Source organism: Pavona decussata, unplaced genomic scaffold, assembly GCF_977016875.1.
Source record: "Pavona decussata unplaced genomic scaffold, jaPavDecu1.1 SCAFFOLD_426, whole genome shotgun sequence".
Classification (NCBI taxonomy): Eukaryota; Metazoa; Cnidaria; class Anthozoa; order Scleractinia; family Agariciidae; genus Pavona; species Pavona decussata.
In genome coordinates this window covers 835,261-856,525 of record NW_028145783.1, presented here as the reverse complement: position 1 = coordinate 856,525, position 21,265 = coordinate 835,261, and the positions used below count along the sequence as shown (strand labels likewise).

General features: G+C 38.6%; 1 protein-coding gene across 5 annotated transcripts in view; it reads right to left on the bottom strand.

Moving 5' to 3' along the window:
* The window catches only part of LOC146450805 (uncharacterized), a 51,930-nt gene extending 30,981 nt beyond the window's left edge, over positions 1 to 20,949 (bottom strand). For 2 of the 5 annotated variants that reach the window (XM_085099991.1, XM_085099985.1), the window contains exon 1: positions 5,267 to 5,417. The gene's annotated coding sequence lies outside the window, so the exon portion shown is untranslated. Of the gene's footprint in view, positions 1 to 5,266; positions 5,418 to 12,041; positions 12,662 to 15,369; positions 15,500 to 17,386; positions 17,541 to 20,823 lie in introns of those variants that run through there. The other 3 variants (XM_085099988.1, XM_085099987.1, XM_085099989.1) reach the window with 3 other exon arrangements.
* Between the last annotated feature and the right edge of the window lie 316 nt (positions 20,950 to 21,265).

Here is a 21,265-nt window from a genome sequence, read left to right as displayed (position 1 = left end):
CATTAATAAATTCTTCAGGAATCCTGGTGCATGTGTTTTCAACATATAAGTTGAAATTCTGCCAAGACTCCGAGTTTTTCGTGTGGGGTCTTGGCATTACTTCAACAGGCAATTGGATTTTTTCCATCCATTAACGAGTTTAGTCCCAACTTTGTCTTTAGTACTAGTTTAATTTTTTGACAAATCAAGGAAATACAGTCTAACGAAAATTATTAATTAGATTTGGCTCTAGTCAGACATAAAGAAAATTAAGGTTTCAGCCAGCGTTATCATCCTAGGCCAACCTTAGTACATTAACTGATCATGAGGCCCACCACGCGGTTTCTCTATGGCTCGCACAAACCAAAGGCACTGATGCTTCTAGAAGGAGCGCCTTTAATAGAGAAAAAATCCTGTTTTCCCGCGATATGCAAATTAAATTACTGTTATCCGATAATTTCACTTTTAACCTTGTATGTGCCTCTCAGCTCGCCGAGACATTTTTTTTTTTTTTTTGCGAATCTCTTCCTCTTCAGCTGTATGTCTCTGTGTCGCTGTCTGCCTATCACTTTTATCTCTCTTGCTCCCTTCCTCTCTTTAAGTACATTTATGAGGGCTTAAATCAACAGTAACTTTTTTTAAATTCGGCGAACATTCGCTCCAATCTATGTCAGTGTTAGACTGGCCCGCCCCAAATAGTTAGCAAAATACGTACTTGCAGGCTAGCTAGGTTCTATCCTACAAACAACTAAATTTGTTTTAGAATGCATAAAGTTGAATAGCCTAAATATTATTTGAATAATTTATAATTTTGAAGCAGCATTGATGAGGGTGTTTTTGTTGGTGTGTCAGAGCAAATCCGCGCTTCCGCCATGGTGGTCTGATCTATTCTGTTATATGATTAACAAGGTTTTCATCCAATTATAATTATTGGTTACTATTTTTCAACCTCTTTATAGTTACAAAGTATAGAAATTAACTTAATTTACTTAACTGATTCAGGATGTCCAGGATTTGGAACTAATACGTGAAATACTCATGCATGCAGACACCACAGAGTTGATCCATAATTGGCATTGCTATGATCAGGGTTTCCGTTTGAAAGAGGTAACTGTATTCACGGTGAAGATTCACTTTGAACTTTGACTGATGAAGGTATCACAACAAACGAAACGGCTTAGTCGTCTAAGTCTACTTCCGCCGACTGATTTATTAAACATTTTATCTAAAAAAAGGAAGTTCTAAGTCGCTAACGTTGGCGTTCAACTGTAGAATCTGATAAAAGCACATGAAATATGTAAAATATTAACATTTATAACATAGCGCGCGTGTATCCTAATCTAATTCCTATTGGCGTCATCATGGTACATTTCTCAACATACGCACGGCCGTGCGTCCATCCGATGACGTGTGCAAGTCAGGTGAAGGAAGCATGCGCGCGCTGTGTTTTTAAGAAACTTTTACAGAGAAAAAAATGTATATTTATAAGAGCTTGAAGCTTAATGAAACGTTAAGATTAAACCGATATGAGTAACCATTTTCGCCTTTTTTTTGCACAGAGAATTTTGTAATTAATCGGGAACACAACCTGTTTTCCAAGAATATTTGGACTGAATGAATAAGTGAATGTACGAAACTTAAGTAGTCGTATCATCGCATTAGGACCGGGTACTCCATACGGTTTCTTTAGGATGACTAGGAGTATTACAAGTGCAAATTGAAGGAACACTAATTTCCTTGCGATATGCCCTTTGCTTGGTTTCGTCAACTGATTTTAATCCGTTATGAATTGATGGGGAGTGGGAGGGGGGTCTATATGCTGTGGTTCAATTTTATCCTTGGTTTGAATTTTATCTTCCTTTTGTCCTTGGATATGGTATTGTATGATAATGAGTTTGAAACAATGGAAAATAAAATTTAAACCAAGGATAAAATTGAACCACAACATATACACCTGGCGAAAGAGAGTAATGTCTTTCTAGAAAGACATTGTGGAACGACGTTTTTCGTGTCACTAAACCACTTGGCCGTGTAAAAGGTAATTTACAGTTCGAGCCTAAGTGGCTCATACAAGTGGCAATTAACCCGATTTTACAGCATGAAACAATTTTGAGTATTACTACTCCCGCAGGAGAGGATGATGGTTGATCAGTATTGATCGCAGGTCGTTAGCTTTCATATCAGGTTAGGTTTGTCAGATCGCGGTGCAGTTTTTCCAAATAATCTTAAGCGCAAAACATAAGCACATGAAAATGTTTTAACTTGACGTAGCAAGCGCAATTTGATGAAATTTTTTGCACCAAAATTTGGAATCCAAAATGGCCGATGACGACAACAACAACAATAAGGTTTATTTGTATGACCATATAAATTGTTACAGTATTGCGTCGAAAGAGTCCTAAAGTTTCGATAACTAATGTAAACATAAAATACAAGGTACTTGCTACAAAAAGGAAGGCCGCGGAGAAGAGAATAATACTTCATCAGATTATATTTTTTTGGTAACAAATTGTTTCTTAAATCAACAACATAATGAGAGGAGTTCAAAAACGCTACAATAAATTATGTGATTTGTAAATAAAGAATGTTACGAGATGTTGCTTTTTGTTCTTCTCCGAAGAAGAAGGAGAAGAAGAAGAAGAAGAAGAAGAAGAAGAAGAAGAAGAAGAAGAAGAAGAAGAAGAAGAAGAAGAAGAAGAAGAAGAAGAAGAAGAAGAAGAAGAAGCAGCAGCAGAAGAAGAAGAAGAAGTGGCCAATTTGTCATAAAGAGCGCGATAGAACTGTTGAAAGGCGTTGGCTATTCGTTCGATCCTACCGCCATCTTGAAAACAGAATTTAGCTGTCAAGTTGTGATTACGTTTTGTTTTCTGTGCCTCCCGGCTTTGGTTGCCCTGGTTCATACGTGCGCACGCAATGACACGAACATAAGCAGAAGAGCAAAACCAATACGAAGCGCTTCCATTTTCAATTGTTCCTAAGACGTTGTTGTATCGCATGTTTAAACCCAGTCCAGACCAACCATGTCTCCAATCGCTGGCGGGACACCATACTTTAACTCAGTTGTAGAGATGAGCGGAAATGAGCTTCATTGTCTTCAACTAATGTCAACCGCTTACCCGTGTTAGGTTTTCAGAACAAACTAAAATCGCAAAATCAGTTTAATATCAGCGACCAATTTAGCTAAGCTGCATTATTTAACAAATTCGTTGTTATACGGAAAGCATCCTTGTCTACTAATTTGCATTCAATCTTTCACGGTAAGGGTCACCTAGCGCTTCTGTTTTAAGACGCTTGTTTCGTACGGAAAGACACCAGCGGATCTATCGGAGGGGGAGGGGGCGGGAGACCGGACCCCCGAGCATTCGAGAGTGGATCCTTCCCCCCCCCTACCCCCCCAAGGCCAAAAATCGTGTCAGAAATTATGATTTGAATTGTGATGAAAATCTGGCGAGTTCTTTAATTAAATACCTCCTCAGACTTTCGTAACCATGGGCGAAAATATCTTGTTTCTAGAGGGAAATAAGGTTAGCCAGGATTTTCGGAAAGCTAATACCAGCTGGTACAATTTGAGGGATTGGACTCTGTTCCCTAAAATGTAATGTCAGATAAAGTTCCCTAAAATGTAATGTCAGATAAAGAATTCGATCAAATGAAAATGTGTTTGTGTACACAAATAACTCGTTACGAAAAGCCCATAAATAACCTTGCAAAAACAGAAAATGACATTTGAAATATTTTTCATTGGGTGCCATGTACAGGGTGTCGCCGCACGTGCAGACTCAAAAGGTGCTTATCACCGATAAAACCCAGTTTACTCACTAGTAGACAACTTTTTCGGCAAACTATGATCCGCCCAACATTGAAATTGAAAACAAATAGCATGGAAACATGTAACATGGAAAAAACCGGAATTAATAATTGGCGAATGATTTCCCTAACATTTATATCTCGGAAAACTTTAAATTGTCCACTAACTAGACCAGCTAGGGTGTTTCCTAGGGAGGTGTAGCAGTTAGAATGGCTGAGAGGGTATAATCGCGTTTTAAAGTTTTCTCAAGTCTGGCAGTCTCTACGTCCTTCGGCAAGGTTTTTTACAAACAAATACAACCGAAAATTAAATGCAATTATCCGCCTTGTTGCTCACCTACATCGCTCTGACATGTGAAGACAAAATCAGCACGATTTTCAAAAGGACTTTGAATCGTTCGGTGTGAATTCAAAATGGCATGAGATTCGCCTGAACGTGTTCTGACAACAACTTGAGGAATTTTCATTTCCTACATCACTTATGACTTTGTCATTGTCTCTATTTATTTACATTTTTGCACTTGCCTGAAGATATGAATACTGATGCAAATAATTACACCAGGACGCCAGCAATAGCTAGAAAACAATGCAACCGCGGGACCTCTGTAATGGCGGGAAGGTTCAAGCGTGATCGGTGCGAGAAGTTATTCAGTAAGAAACATTTGCACCATGTAACTAGAGCTTTTACTATGTGAAGAAATAACAGTTTGAGACAAGGAATCAATAGAAATAAAACATGCCAGAAGTTCTCTGCAAGAAAGAAAACACGATCATTGTAGGGGATCGAATAAACAAGAAACTCGGTAACTAAACACTGCAATTTTGTCTGAGATTAGGAGACCCACACCGTGTCAATTCAAAATGGGCGCAGCATGGTCATGAAACTAAACTATAAAACTTTACAAGCTAACTATTATAAGCAAGGATTTCAGGATTTGCAGGTCTGTGCCTTGGAACGATGATTTCAGCAACTACACTTCGACAAAACCATCTCCGTTTATCACTAAGCAGCTCACGAGTCTCCACTACCAGTAACTATTAAGTTCTTCGAAGGACATAAAGTTGGCTACAAGTATCTCTTAACATGAGGGGATTTTGTTGTCGTTGTGTGCCAACATACGTAAGAGGAGGAACTCTGTGAATTTCACGGGAACGAACGAAGAGTCTGAAATTTCGTGTTGGGGGGCAAATAGATCGATTAGTGAGATAAAGTTTGAGCACCCATGCATTTTGACCTGAAGCTAATAGTGTGCGTTTCAACTACTCGTTAATTTGCAAAAGGGCATACAGGCATTTTACCGCTTTGGATTGAAAAGGTAAAATTTTACTTTCAGGTCTGAACGTGGAAAGAAACAATATCATACTTTGGTTTTCGTCGGAAATCTGAGTTACACACCCCACACAAATTTTCAAGGGTTAGTCCCCTCCTCTCACAATACACACTTCGGCTAAAAAGCACGAAAAAAGCAACATTACTTACCGATTACGTATCTACTGGCGCTACGTGTGGTAATAATTGTAGACAGGTTCTTACTAAGACAAATTAGAAAAATATCTACAACAGAATAATCAATCTTAATCACATAGCGCAGCACCTGGTGAGTAACAGCGGATCTGACAACTCGGCACTCACGCACGAAAAACAGTAGTTAAATTGTACACAATCTCTATCAGACTATTATTTCTTTAAATCGGGATCAGTTTCTACTAATCTTTCTGTTTGCTTTGCGCGCGACGCTTTGGCCTGGAATGTGTCCAAACTCAGCTTGTCATGCAATCGTGATAAATGGTTTCAAAAATCCTCGAAAGAAATCTTTTATTCGGCCGAGACAAATTCATCATATGTACTATTTTTCTGTGTAGCTGTGCTTTTGTAATTCTATATTTTCCAGTTATGCTGACGCATCATTAATTTAACTGCAGTCCGACATGACACTAAACTCTCTTTCACAAAATGGTTCATTCTATTAAAGCCTAATAATAACAATCATTACAGCGCATTTACGTCGATCACATCAGGGATAAATTTTGCTGTGGCAAAAAGGAAAAAACAAGCACTCAACATGTCAAGGTAGATGACCAAACACGGACACAGATTACCGTGCATTCACGTATCGTCTAGCAGTGGCATAATGAAGAGATTTTAAAGTTAGGGGCGCGGTCTAATGCATACTCCCTCCCCCCTCAAAAGTCAGTTGAATGTAAAGACACTTTTAGCATTATACACTGTACACGACACACTTTCCCAACGAACTCACTGAAATTCAACCTATTTTAAGTTTATGACCCCGGATTTTTGATTTAGTGTTTCCTCAAGATTGTTCCGTATCTTTTAATCACAACTTTAGTTACGCCATATCTTTTTCACGCTAATCTGATATAAAGAAAACAGCTAGTAGTCACCGTATACCTTACGTAATCACGACCCTGGTTTGGCCGCAATTAGCATAGCTATCTTCCCAATTACCGGAGTTGCTAAAAGAATGGACACTCGAATAAAATTTTACCATCATCATCGTCAGTATTATGAGAACTATCATCATCATTATCATCATCATCATCATCATCATCATCATCATCATCATCATCATCGTCATCATCATTGATCATTGATTAATTACTGATTGCCACTGCAATAATTAGTTAAGTAGGGCCTAAACATTACATCACGAACCTCTTATAATAGATACTCGAAGTTTAAAATGATTTATTCATTAGCAAGAAACCAATTTAAACACTCGACTAAATAGACGATGAGAAGTCCAAAGACTACTGCAAAGCTGACACAACGTAATATATTTTAAAACAATATTTCGGCTGGCCAAACTAGCCTTCTTCAGGTTTAGATGTTACTAAATTATATAAATGAAATACAATATTATATTATGGAGGATGTTGCAATACATAGGAGCGGCGGAAATGACGTTTACAAGGTGGTACCAAAGGATAAGAAAATAAGTAAAATAAAATAAAAAAAAAAATTACAATTCATCACGTCTATTCAAACCGTGGGGTTCCAAGGTCCCCGCTAAATCTATAAGAAAAGACTCTCTGGCTTTTCTGATTGAATCACGTGAGGAGTGGATAACTTCAAGTGGTTTTAGTTGCATGTCAGTGTGGCAGTGGTTAGATTGAGAAAGAAAATGTTCAGACTATATGCATGGCATTTATTGAAAAAAGAAAACAGCATTTCTTCATGCAACCTAGAGAAAATGGCCTCTTGACGCAACACGTTTTAATTTGACTGCAAAATTCCATTTTTTGCATTTAAGAATTGCTACTTTCTTTAAAGACCCGTTTTTGGCGGAGATAGGCTGTGGCACAAAGTTATTGTGAAACGCTAGGAAGTGCAAAACTGAGGGGGGGAGGGGAGCGCTGGCGCAAAGGTCAGACGTTCAGCCCTTCCTCACTCCCCCCTCCACAGGTAATTGCCGTTAGCTCAATCTACTTTGCCAACTACCATATTGAACACCCAGTCGTGTGTTTCTTATTTGTACTGTAAGTTCCAGAAGAGAAACTGAAAAATCGCTCGCTTCAGTTCCCATGTTTCCACAAAATTAAAGGAAAGTGTAACTATTCATATGAACACTCCTCCGTATTTTCATATTTCATAGTTCATTTCATACTTCCATGGCGTTCCTCGACATATTTGCTATGTCGAGAAATTTAACTTGAAATTTAGCTTAACTTTATCTGGGCTGTGGTTTCTATTAGATGAGACATATTTACATTTTTCTATTTTTCTATTATTTATGTAATTAAGTTTAATTTTTAACATTTGTAAATAATTACGTAATTCAGCCTTTAGGCTGCGATATGTTTTTAAATAAAACTATCTATCTAAAAAATCCGTTTATGAGCACTGCATTCCTGTGGTCGTAACGTTTTGAGTGTGTGGTTAATGCCCTTAAATGCTGCATCCGCCACTTTTCACGCAAATTTAAACCATTGAAAACCACTTCCTTTTACATGCGGTACCGTTCCGTATAGTTTGCTAATTCTGTATTTGCTCCCTTCGCGTGAAATGTTAAATACTTAAGTTTAAGATGGACCGTAATGGCACATGAATACCTTGCACGTTATTTCAGGCACGCTTGCTCCAAACCGTACTTACAAATGTCATGGGATAAGCTGAAAAAATGCCGAGTAGAATATTTATATATTGTGTATGTTGACCTTATTAGAATCAAACAAAGGACAAGATATATTTGTGCACGATATTTGCCTTGCCTCGTTCTCACCAAAATACTGATTTAAAATTGACCATGAGAGTAAAATAGAATTTATAACAAAACCATTTATGGTTCTTTTTCTAATACATTCGCTGTCATTCTGCGCATGCGTTATGGCTTATCTTTATGCCCTGAGTGAAGGACCACTCCTAAGAATTCAAGTTAGGCCTCGTCCAACCCATTCTCGACCCCAGATCCACTCGGCTTTGACTACGTCATACACCAAGTCATGCGCAAAAGGGAAGAGCTGTGGAGTCCACATGTTCACGTTTGTGAGGGCACAGGTCACCAAAGCGTATGTGACACAGGTTTCCATGCAAGCGTGATTAGTTTGTATGGCTTTAAAATTAAATCGAAATTTAGACACCAATATTCCCACAAAACCCACAAAAAATACAATTAAGTCTGAAAAAGCTTACCCAGTGTGTTTTGCTGTGTTTTCAAGGTTTCTCAGCGCTTCCAAACGCTGTTTTGAGCGGTTGAACTCTCAGCAGCTGGTCCACGTGCATCACTGTATTATGTTAATGGAAAGGTAGGAAACTACAAGTCGAATTTGAATAAAATTTGGCCCGTCATTTGAGGAGAGCACTTCGAAAACCTCGCTAAAATTTACTTGAAACTTAAGCACTCGATTAACTGTCTCTCCATATGGCAAGAAGGATGATGTGCGGTCCTTCCTGGGCAGATAAAATTTTCGGCGAAGTTTATTTATTGAGACACAGACCTTCGTTGAAAGCAAAGTTCATTTCAAATTGGGTGCTATTTTTGCCGCCGACCGAGCCGTTTCCCTGGGATGTTGGAACAAACTCACGGTCAAACCTAGGCACGAGTACTAAAAATGTGCCCAGCTGGGGAAATCCACGGGAAGCCTTTGGCATTCAACAAACGACACACACCCCCTCCCGGCTAAGTGCAGTTCTGTAACAGCCAACAATTGTTCCAACATTCCAGGGAAACGGCTCGGTCGGCGGCAAAAAATGGCACCCAATTTGAAATGAACTTTGATTTCAACGAAGGTCTGTGTCTCAATAAATAAACTTCGCCGAAAATTTTATCTGCCCAGGAAGGACCGCACATCATCCTTCTTGCCATATGGAGAGACAGTTAATCGAGTGCTTAAGTTTCAAGTAAATTTTAGCGAGGTTTTCGAAGTGCTCTCCTCAAATGACGGGCCAAATTTTATTCAAATTCGACTTGTAGTTTCCTACCTTTCCATTAACATAATACAGTGATGCACGTGGACCAGCTGCTGAGAGTTCAACCGCTCAAAACAGCGTTTGGAAGCGCTGAGAAACCTTGAAAACACAGCAAAACACACTGGGTAAGCTTTTTCAGACTTAATTATATTTTTTGTGGGTTTTGTGGGAATATTGTTGTCTAAATTTCGATTTAATTTTAAAGCCATACAAACTCTTAAATCACGCTTGCATGGAAACCTGTGTCACATACGCTTTGGTAACCTGTGCGGTGTCCAGACGAACCCCGCGGTCGTTTGCAAATCGTTTTTACACATCCACACCGAAACGTCAAAAGGATTCGATAACACTAAAACTGTACGTTGAGCATGCATATGCATCTCTCTTCGGCCAGGCAGGATGAGATCGCCATTGTTGTGATGTTAGGTCACAGGAGTGCTTTATCGGATTTAAAACCACTCGGCTGCGCCTCGTGGTTTTAGACCCGATAAAACACGCGCTGCGAGTTTTTTGAACGGCTTCAAAAACATTCCTGGAAAAGCGTGTGTCAATAGAGTTCATAACAATTATGCTCTTGTGAACGTTGGAAATTAGCATACTACTGAAAACATTAAACACCGCATACTAATAAGGAGTGTTTTATCAGCTGATAAAACACCGCATACTAACATATTAGGAGGACGTTTATCGATATGAATAAATGTACCTTCTTAAAGTCACTACACGTGATGTATTATCGACCATTTGATAGGTCAATGGGCTTATGAATTCTTAATGAGTTTTTGAACGTTTACTAAAATACACGTTTACGCTGTCCACATGGAAACGTACGATTAAAAGCACTGTCAAAATTAGCTTTTTCAATGACCCTTTCCGCCATCGTTTATGTTCAGACAGAATTCTTAATTGAAGGGTAAATCAGCTCGTGTGAACCGGGACCTCCAGGCCACAAGGGACTTGAGTTGGCTTTCTGGCGGTTTACTTGAAATCTTATTGGACAACCCATCTCTTCGAAAATTCATACTCTGTTACTGACTCGCCGTGCGCCATTAAGACCCGTTCAGACCTACAACCTTCGATGGAACTTTTGTCGCAATGACCCCACTACAATTAAACCAGCCGAAATTCTGGAAATTTGCATCAAGTTTCAGACGCTACGATATCGCAGCGCGGCGATTAATCGCTCCGAAATCGCCGCCAGTTACTGCACAAGCGATTTAAAACTGCAACTTGAGTGCAACAAAAAGTTGCTTTGAAAGCGTGCGTTAAGATCGCACGTACTCCTCGGAATTTTTGGTGAAGGTGTGTGGCTCAGTTCTCTGAACCCTGACCCTATTTCAGACCAAAACATTAATTTTGCGATATCCATTTTCAGACCTGGTTTTCTAGAGTCCATCCCCGTTTTAAGACTTTCAGACCAAAAACGGCTCAAAAACTGATATCCTTTGAAGCCACACATACTCATATAGCTTATCATGAAGACGGTACCCCCCCCCCCCCACCCCCCACCGCGATTGGACTCCTGCATTCTCGATTGAATGGTGTTTGCCCAATATCAACATGTATTTACTTTTCATTGTTCTACAAATATTTCGTCTGGTGCGAGTTATAAATAAATGATATACTAATAAAAATAGCATTTTTTGAACGCGCTCTATATAAATATTCGGATGAGAAGAGTTGAGAGAATCTGTAAACTTCGGATCAAAGCTTGTCTTTGGAGATCAAATCTTTTATTCTCATAACCAAGAATTAAGAAGGGATGTCCCAAGGACAGTCGTCACTGTTGAAGCTTCAAGGTCTTAATCGCGGAAAACTGTATCACAAAGTAAATTTTCTTACAAAGCAACCATAAAATGAAGATTCCTCTTTATGGCATTTTGTCGTGCGATTTTCCCTACGTGTGGTCAGAAAAAAATGCAGACTTTAAGATCGAGCAATATCGACTTCCTACTTACCTAGCCATGACTAATATATATCCTCCGACAGTAAAATTTAGACACGAGTCAAAATATTTGTTTAAGGAAAACCGACAAGGCTAAAAATATTAGCGGTTAAGTATTTATCCGCAAGTGTGTGTGTGGCTACCAGTAGCCGATCAACTTCAAGAAGAATTCGCGGCGGCTTAAACGGAAACCGGATTTTGGACGTGCTCAGACCTCAGAGAAGATATACATTTCAGTAATTTGTTGAACGGCCGCGACAGTTTCTGAAAAAATGAACACTTTACAACTGTAACATCTCATGGTTAGTTTTTTATTTCTTTAACAAAAAAAGAAGGATTTCTTGCTCGGCAAAGAGGATTTTCTAAACGTATATGGGAGCTCAACAAGGCTCAAAATACCCCGACAAGAAAACATTGAGACTTTGTGTACAGCGCTTAATGGAATACTAAATGTGTTTTGATGTTTAGCTGAGCGAACAAGAGGTCAGTTTATGTACAGACAATGACAGTAATGGGCCGACTCGACACAGCAAAGGCAGCTGAAGTTTGTCTACTTGTTTGGGGCAACTGTCGATTTAGATTATCCCAATTGGCCAATTAAAATGGTATTAGCATTAATACTGAATTTCATGAAAGGCGGTTTAACTTCGATTCGCCGGTTTAACTATGCAATGACCACTAAGTAGCTTAAATAGGATTGGACAGGCGGACAAACGAGACAGCCGGGTAGAATAAGCTCTCAAGTCGTGTGGAGCCAGCGTCGAAGCTCGCAAAATCACAGCAATCAGTAGTCTATACAGATGACTCAACTCATAACTGGCTCAGTAAGTGGATTCGCCCGGCGTAGTAAGACGTTAAAAATCATTGAAGCTTTCTACATACCGTTTTTGGAGGTCTACGTGCCAGAGCAAAGGATTCCGATGCGGATAAATGCCATAAGGAAATCTCGAGCGTATAAATACATGCAGGCGGACTTCTGGTTGCGAAGCTCAGTGTGAAGTGTTACAGTTCACGCCGCTTTGCCATACATTTTCTACGGGTGTTATCCACGTTGGAATGACTAAAATGTGTACATGTTCTCAAAGCTTTTCCTTCACGAAGCAACGGTTTTGCTTCGGCACAGCTTGAACGTATATTTCGAGGTCAATTTCCCGATTTCCAGACCGACATATGTGACAAGATTAAATTAAAGGCCATGCTAGTTGGCGTTGCTTCAGCAAGAGATCTCTACATAGCTTCGTTTCCTCACGGACAGGAAAGTTTGTATTGCATTTCCTTTCCCCACGCGGTTTGTTCAAGCATTCATACAAAACATCCGATTAAGGCTAAATTTTGTCAGTCGCGTCTTCCGCCGTTTAAATCGGTTGGACCAACAGCAACAATAACAGAAATAAGCAGTAACCTGTGGTGATTCATGCAGGTCGCTGGCAGAAAGGTCAACTGAAAAACACACATGACCGTGAGAGAAATGTTTCTTCATAGTTGATCCAGAGCCAGCGACAGGATTGAAAGCACATGCTCAGTTGCAAGATGGTGAAACACGAATTTAGAGAGTGATAAACCAATGAGAACTCAAAGCAAAAACAATGAATGCAACCGGCGTCTAATGTAGAAAACGTGCAACCGGTGCCAAGCGCGGGAAAACGTGCAACCGGTGCCAAGCGCGGGAAAACCTGTCAAAACAACGGTGTGGTTTTAGCTTTGCTCCTGATTGGCTAAGGAGAAAAGGAGGTTTACTCTAATTGGTCCTAGCTGAAAGCATGATTAATAGCCTCCCACGCAGACGTTCTTTGGGGTTGGGGGCAGGACGCTTGACAAACTCCTGACAACGTCTGCGTGGGAGGCTAGATTAATATTGTATTTCAATGTGAAAGTACAAAATAGTCCTGGAATTGAGTCCATCAATATGGGCGAGGTTTTTTCAATATATATCGTTGTTGATTGTTTTTTGTTCGGTTTTTTTTTTCTTTCTAAATTTCTTTTTCCTTTACCTTTTCCTGTTCATTTCTGAATCAAGCGAATGCGTTGGGTTTTATTTGCGGTAGTTGTGAAATTACTGGTATCAATCCGACGCAAACGCACAACGTGACTCGAAGACTCTCACGCCCACATCAGTCACGGTTTGTCTTATCCGAGGTCAAACGTAATGTTCAAAAAAAAAATTGGAATTTTCATTCAGTACCCTTAACTTGTATTGTTTATCCTATAGTTCCAGGAAGCCCCGGCTTCTATATAGGCTTCCTTGCCTTTACCACATTTGATCTGGCTTGAAATAATTTAGTAGGAATGTTATAGTAGTAGGGATATTGTATATCATCTTTAATGTATTTATGTTGTTGTATTTCTGGTTAATGTCAAAATAAATAAATAAATGAATGAACGAACGAACGAACGACTGACTCAATGAATGGATGAATGAGTGAGTGAGTGAGTGAGTGAGTGAGTGAATGAATGAATGAATGAATGAATGAATGAATGAATGAATGAATGAATGAATGAATGAATGAATGAATGAATGAATGAATGAATGAATGAATGAATGAATGAATGAATGAATGAATGAATGAATGAATGAATGAATGAATGAATGAATGAATGAATGAATGAATGACGGTGCCTACCTTTGTTACTGCGCATACGTTCTGCGTTTCCTATGGGTGGTGCCTACTAATACAGGAATATTTATACGCGGTTGAAACTAGAAAGCATAACTTAGCAACTGCTCTTGGTAAAAGAAAATTTGGGGTAACCACGCTTTTTTCAGAGATAATAAAGCTTCCATGTGGAAAAAATGCCAAACATTGCTTTGTATTTTGCTGTTGTTGTTGTTATAAACCACGCAAAAATACTTCTGTATTAGCGGGAACCGTCTTTAAATTTTAAATTTCAATTATTTAACAGATGTTTCACATTTTTTTAACGTGAAGTGATGCGGAAACTGATCCGTTGCGTTTGCTGTTTAAATGCGTGACATCCGGAGAGCCTTTTCACCTTAATCCGAGTTGCTGAAACTATTTTTAGTAAATCGTTAAATTATTTAGTAAAGTCATCGACTCTACTTGATCACTTAAAACGTATCAGCCTCGAACTCTCAAAGTAAAAGCTTTATCTTTAACGGAACTTGTCTTATTTTATTTATTCATATATATTTTTTTTTACGTTTCACCTCTCATAACGGTCTGTCCCTGTATTCAAAAACCTGAGGCAAAGCCGGTAGGAGGCAAAGTTCAAAGTGAGGTTTAGCACTAAAATGAAAAATATCTTAAGCCCGTGGAGATTTACGTTAATAAAAATATCGACTTTTCAACCATTCAAGTTCTTCATAGTTTTCTCGGTCAGTTTTACACATAAATACTTCATAAAATACACAAACACTTTTCCTGCAATGTTGCTTGGAGAATGCTAAGAATAGGCCCTGCTTGATAAAAAAAATATAATTTGAAAGATCTTGAAAGTAAAAAAAAAGCAAATTTATAAAAAGAAATGCTTCATCATAATGCTACAAGGCAATATCGAAAACAGATGATATTGAAAAATAACAAATGACCAATATCTGTGAGAAATTTCTAATATCTGGGTTCTAAATTTGTTTTTGTACGCCTTTCTCAGGAGAAAAATAAACCTATTCCACTACCGTTAAGATAAAGAAATAGATGTCTCTTGACAAGACGCTTTCAATTAAAACCGGAAACTACTTTGGTTTTGAAGCAAATATCCACTCGTTCGAAAGTTTTCCGACACGAGAGTAAACTTGTTCCAGGGGTAATTGGCCAGACCTTAGCCGTCTCAGGAATTCGGAATGAATCATGCAAAAAAAGCTAGCGTTTTCTTTAGTAAAATGTTACCTCAGACCCTCGAGTCAAAGTAAATTTTGTTTTTGTTTTCAAAGCGACAAAAAATGTCATTTAGAGTGCATAAGGTCAGCTAGGATTTTTTCGTAAAACCAACAGGAGCTCGTGCGAAGATTGGACTCTGTTCCCTAATTTTTTTTTTGCTTCGGCGTCTCAAAAATGCAGCTATCAAACTGTGTTAATGCACACAAAGTCCCCCTTTCAAGGACCAAAAACGGTCTTTAAAAAAGAAAACAACATTTGACAATTTTCTCAAATGTTTTGTCGATGGGTGTCCCTAAAGTTATGAACAGTTATTTTTAAGCTTGTTTATGCTGATCGAGTTTACGACGATCAACTTTACAAAGTGTTTACCATACCTCTTGAAATCGGTACCGTGTGTTGAAAGCTCGCTGACGAGAGTAAACGAGTACCTCTGGCTGAGCTATTCTGGCTTCCTGCCTTGTAACTGATGAAGCATAAACTGATATCGAATGCTGTACAGTTGTGCTTTTTTTATATGTGATCATGTGCGAGGACATTAAAATTATGTTGCCTAGCAACCCATCCTCCGTAAACCGCATTAGACGTACGCCCATTAAGAATACATGTCTCTTTGCGTATAATTCCGAAAAAGGTAAAAGGTTCAAAACTGAAATTTCAGTTTTAAAAGCGCTTAAGAACAAACAAAAGCACGTGCAGGCAGTGCCCTGTGGGTATTTGGAGAACGGTGACCCCTGAAATATCGGTGTAGTGCTATACATATGTGGTATGCCAACAGAGTTGTCAAATCTTCTACAAGGTGATCATTTTGTGCGTGAGTTCATAATCTTCCCGTGAAAGATGAATGGATAAAAGCGAAGTATATGAAATGGCATCATTGTGATCCACCGATGAAAGATTTAATCGACGAACGACCATCGCATCTCGTTGATCTATTAATTTGTGATGGTCGTTAATTTATTAAATCTTTCATCTGTGGTTCATATATGTGATATTTCATATATTTAACTTTCATCTAGATTCTATTTAAATGTTCGCAATAAGGGTTCTATCAACAGGTTAAAAGCTTTAAACCACCTTTAAGAGCTTAATAGACAGTACCACAGAGAAGTTTGATAAATGGCTTTCATTTGGATGGTCACACCTATAGTTTCATCCACGCAACTCAACTTTTACAGCATTTATGATTTACAGTTTCAGTACAGGAAAGTACTGTCCGCAATAGGTTTCATTTCGAAAGGTCAAACTCGACTGTACATATATATCAGACTGGCAAAGCTGGTTTGACATTATAAGCCAAGACGAGCCAAATACATTTCTTTGCGTCCGTCATCAGAAATTTTCGCGAGAGATCGACTGTATTTCGTCGCAAGTTTTCGGCAAAGTTGTTCAGGGGGTCTGAATAGTAAATGCAACCTGATATTGGAGAATTATTTTACTGGCAAATTTACTGTGAAAAGACTCGGCTAAATGTAGCTCAACAGAGAAAATTCTAGTGGGCTAAGAAGGCGAAAAATGTTTATGACGTATGCCGGCAATCGAGCTCATTCGATCGATCAGTATTACAAAACTGGCGACCAGGGAGCATTAAAAATTAAGACTAATCTTTTCTGCATTAATGCTCATTGTAAACAGTTGCTTTAAACGTATTTTCTGACTTCAAAAGTCTCTTTATCCTTTGCCATTTGTATAATCGGATTTTATCAATACATTTTCAGGTTATTTTTTTTTTAATCTTTTCTTCCCCGCTAAACATAAGTAAACATAAATTGAAAACAAAGGAAAATTGAGAAATTTTGAAAATGTTGTCGGCACTCTATTGGAGGCAACATTCGTCTGTAATAATCAGATTAAGTATTAGCAAAAGTTCTCCATCCGAAGACAAATACCTACACATAACTAAACAAGCATAAAAAGTACGCGACATTCAGTTCCAAGATCATTCGTATAAAATTATTACCTATCTTTCATTAAGTCTTTGGAGCTTGCTAGAGTATCATTAAAGTGAGAAGAGTACCTACTTCACTGTTTGCTTTAATGATATACAAACAATCTCGTGCAATTTGGAATAAACGAGCATTTATAAAAATTTCAAAGAATGCGAATTGCACTCACTCTGCGGACTCGAGCAATTTTGTTCTGAGCCTTTAAATCGCGGTATGATTACCTGTTTAACAACCAAGTTATCGATGTAAAATTAACACCGCAAAGACTGTAAGACATTGTAATCTAACTAAGCATTAAAATTACTTTAAAAAATCCTCTCCAGTTCTTTACACAACAGTATCAGAACTGCTATATTACACCTGACATTAATTAAAAGTAATTAAAAGTAGGTTGATAGTGCACAATTATAAAACAGGTTTTCTTCACTTTAGTTCAGTTAGCACTTACCTGAGTCGTGTCAGCGAGCTGTAGCCAAATGCGACGTAACTGATAGCAGAGTGGGTTAAATACGCTTAAACGCGCACTCGTTAACCCAAACTTGATAACCTGTCGCGCCAGTGCTGGAGACGAATACACGAACTTTTAACAATGAAAGCCCGCCCTACAACGATAAAAATAACTTCAATTGCAATTACGCCTTTAATATTCACTTAAATTGCGCGCGTTTTTTGGCGCGTCAAAATGGTTTTTAAGCCACGGATGCGCACTACGTAAACAGTTATTTAAAGGAGTTATATGTGAAATATGTAAGACATTGTTATTTTCTGAGCATGTAAAGACGTTTAAAGGAATTTTTTTAAACTACCGCGGTTATATTTCATTCAAATGCTACAATTGTTGAGGAAAAGTGGATATTAAAGGATGAAATTTTTATGGTAAAGAGGAAACAGACCACCAAAAATATTTCTAAGGGGCTGATCCACTTAAAAAGCTTATTCAACAAAAAGGCTTACTTATGGATTAAAGTACAATGCAAATAATTAGGATAAACAATAAACAATTTGCCGATAGGATGGGATTGGCCAGATCTTGTAATCAGGCGCCCGTTTGCTATGAACGTCATATATGCAGATATTAACCGTCCTATGCATGGTGGGCTTTCCGTTATATTCCCGCGTCAACTATTGTAACAGGTTAGCGACGCCGGTGATACTGTAGCGCAAAAGGCTGTCCTAATCACTCTGTCGGCAGGTGGGAGTTGAAAACACTCCACTTTTGGGTGAAACTCGTCAACTCCGAAAATAGCTAATTGAGTTAACTAGTCAGTCGCCCTATGGCGAACAAAGCGCTTTAATGGACATCCTATTTAAGGAATATTTTTGGTTCTTCAATGCGCGCGCCTTGCGAAAACATTAAAAGCAACCCTTGTGGTTTTTTAGCGTTAAACCAATTTAAGGCAGTTAAAAACTGATTAACGCTATTAAAATTAGTTCAGTTCTGAGAAATCTCGCAGGCAAAAATAATTGGCCTGAAAAAAGGAAACTTATGGATTGTTAAAAGGTCTTACTTTTGTATTTCTCCGTGTTCATAATATGTAGACTATGAGACTCATGGCGGTTAAGTACACATAAAACATATTCTTCAAGCTCGACACCTTTTGCAAGCACTCTCATGTTTTTTTTTTCTCGCACTGCTAAGAAACTGAGCTTAAAGCAAACTGCTTTATGCTTGTGCTTGTGCTCGCGCCTGTGCTAGTAGTGTGCGCATAAGTTCTGCGCATTTCGAGATACTCGGGTTTCCTGTGGGTGGTGCCTGCTAATGCAAGAATATTTTTGCGCGGTTTAAAACTATGGGGAGAAAAAAGAACTTAGCAAGTGCTCTTGATATCTGAAAAGAAAATCAGGGGTAACCGTGCATTTATCAGAGATAATAAGGCTTCAATTTGGTAAAAACGCCATACATTGCTTTGTATTTTACTGTTTGTTAGAATAATTGTTCCTTCATTATCTCTGTAAAATGCGTGGTTAATTTTCGTTTTTGATTCCAATACGATACTTCACTGCAATGTTTCTAGCTCAAAGCTAGGACCTTAAATTACGCGTGTAAATCAGCTACAATTTCAGTGCGATATCACTGTACATTTTACTGAGAAATTCTGCAAATTTACATCAAATTCAGTCAAAAAAGCGAAAAAAATCCTTGCCATATCGCAACGATAAATCGCGATGAATTCGCTGCTGATTTACGCACGCGGTTTAAGACTGTAACCGGCCTCTGAAGTCCGACAAAATTGGCATTAAAAAAGGTCAACAACAATTTCACAAAACTGCGCATGTGTAAACGGACCTGAAGCAAACGCCACAGCAACAGCAACGAGAACATCAAAACCGAAAGGTTTAATGAGCAAAACAATGGCTCCGCTGCAGATCTGCAAAACCTGACGTATAGTTTTAAGGAGAGCATAGGCAGGAAAAAGTGAATCTTTCTTTCTCTTTCTAAACTAGAACGCCGTTGCTACTAAAAATGTCCCTGGATAAGTCAGCCAGTGATATTGTATGAGTTGAATGGGTTGGAATAATTACTGACAAACAAGATCAGATAACATAAAGAGTTACTCTAAGTGACGTTTTCTCTGGCACTGCCGTTGCGGTTTCGTACGATCCCTATTAATCGAGTGTGTCAGTGATCCCATGAGCCTGATGTCACGAAAGAACGGTTGAATGAAGGAACGAAAATCCCCTCTCCTCCTCTTCTTTTGCGTTTCCCCCGGAACACCGAGAGCCTGGGACAGGCAACGCACCCCGGAAAGAAAGTATGCATTTCGTCAAACACAGGAATGCCTTTGCTCTTTGGAACGTACGGTTTTCAACAGAGTATCAAAAGTAATTTGCGTTTGGTTCGGTTATGATTTACTGCGCTCTATTGTTGTTTAGCAAAACTAGCGCCAATTTTTCAACCAATGAGAAGCAAAAGCAAAACCAATCGTGGCTTGCTTACACGCCGGCGTTTTCCCGCCCCTGGCACCGATCACATGTCAGTTGCTTCGAGTTCTGATTGGTTCGTTGCGCTGTTTGTGTCTGTTGTGATTGGCTCTAGTGCGAGTCCATTTGTCTGCCGAAATGGCTCGGACTATGCACCGGTCTACGCGTTCAAATATGAGTTGGATTCTTCAAGAGTGGGCGCGTTATATATTTATAGATATGACCGTGGTGGGTGTAGAAACATATTTTTCTTGCTAAATCCAAGCTAAAACTGACATCGTGTGCAAGATTTGTTCGTGGTGTTAACCTTTTTTTTATTCACGGAAGCAACTTATTTTGTTCAAATCTTCGTGTGTTTCATAATGGAAGAGGATTACTCGCATCCTGTTTCCCCGCTTTTCGGTTTAAGCTCGTCTTAAATTTAATAACTTGACGTGGTTTAAATGTTTTACAACTCTTAACAATATTCTTTCGTGAAATGTAATCAAGATTATCAGAATTAAAATACAAAACGATTCATTGCTAATAGTTAAACAACTTCTTGGCATTTTTGAGAGAGTCAACAAAGGCTTCGTTGAAAAGTCGGCGCCAATAAATTGTAACTGTCTAACTGTACTGAGCAACGCAAGGCGGTCTTTAACTATCGGTCGGTGAGAAAAGAATTAAACAACGGTTAATTGGGAGCAAAAATTCGACCGAATGACTTACATACGATTTGATGCTGGTCAGTGAGAATACGGACAGCTTAATCCGGGATTTTGTTAAAGCCTAGTAGCCTTCGAATTTCTTCCCGTGCACGGTTTATGTACAAAGGAGTCTTAATTAATTTTCACTATATTTCTCATTAAGTTACAAATGTCACCATACCTTTAAGTTAATAGCAGGATTAATAGACTTAGTGCAACTTGCAAATAACTGAGTAGAATATAAAAACATTTTTCCTTCAACTAGCGTGTGTCTTACCCTGTACGGCTTTGCCAGAAAAATCCAAGTTTATCTTCGTGGAACCACATCAACTTCACGAGATAGTGATTGTTTTGTGCGCATTATATCACCACGCACTTAAACTGGCGTGATATTGTGAATGCGGAAAATTTTAAAGGGAAATAGAACGCCTTGGAATAAGAAAAAAACAAATATTATCTAAATATTGACATATCAAACCATAGGTGTAATTCCCTTAAGTCAGAAAAAAAATTAACCTTTACTAAATGCGCACTCCAATTGGTTGAACGCTGCGTTATTGTTAGTCTACGAGAAACAAGTAAAAATTTCAATTGATTATTTTCTACAGCAAATAGAAAACATTTTTCTGTCTTTTATTAGAAATACTCCGTTCCGCCAAATGCACGCAGACTGAGTGCATTGAAAGAACTCGAGTCAGCTGCCAGCGACTGTTTATAAA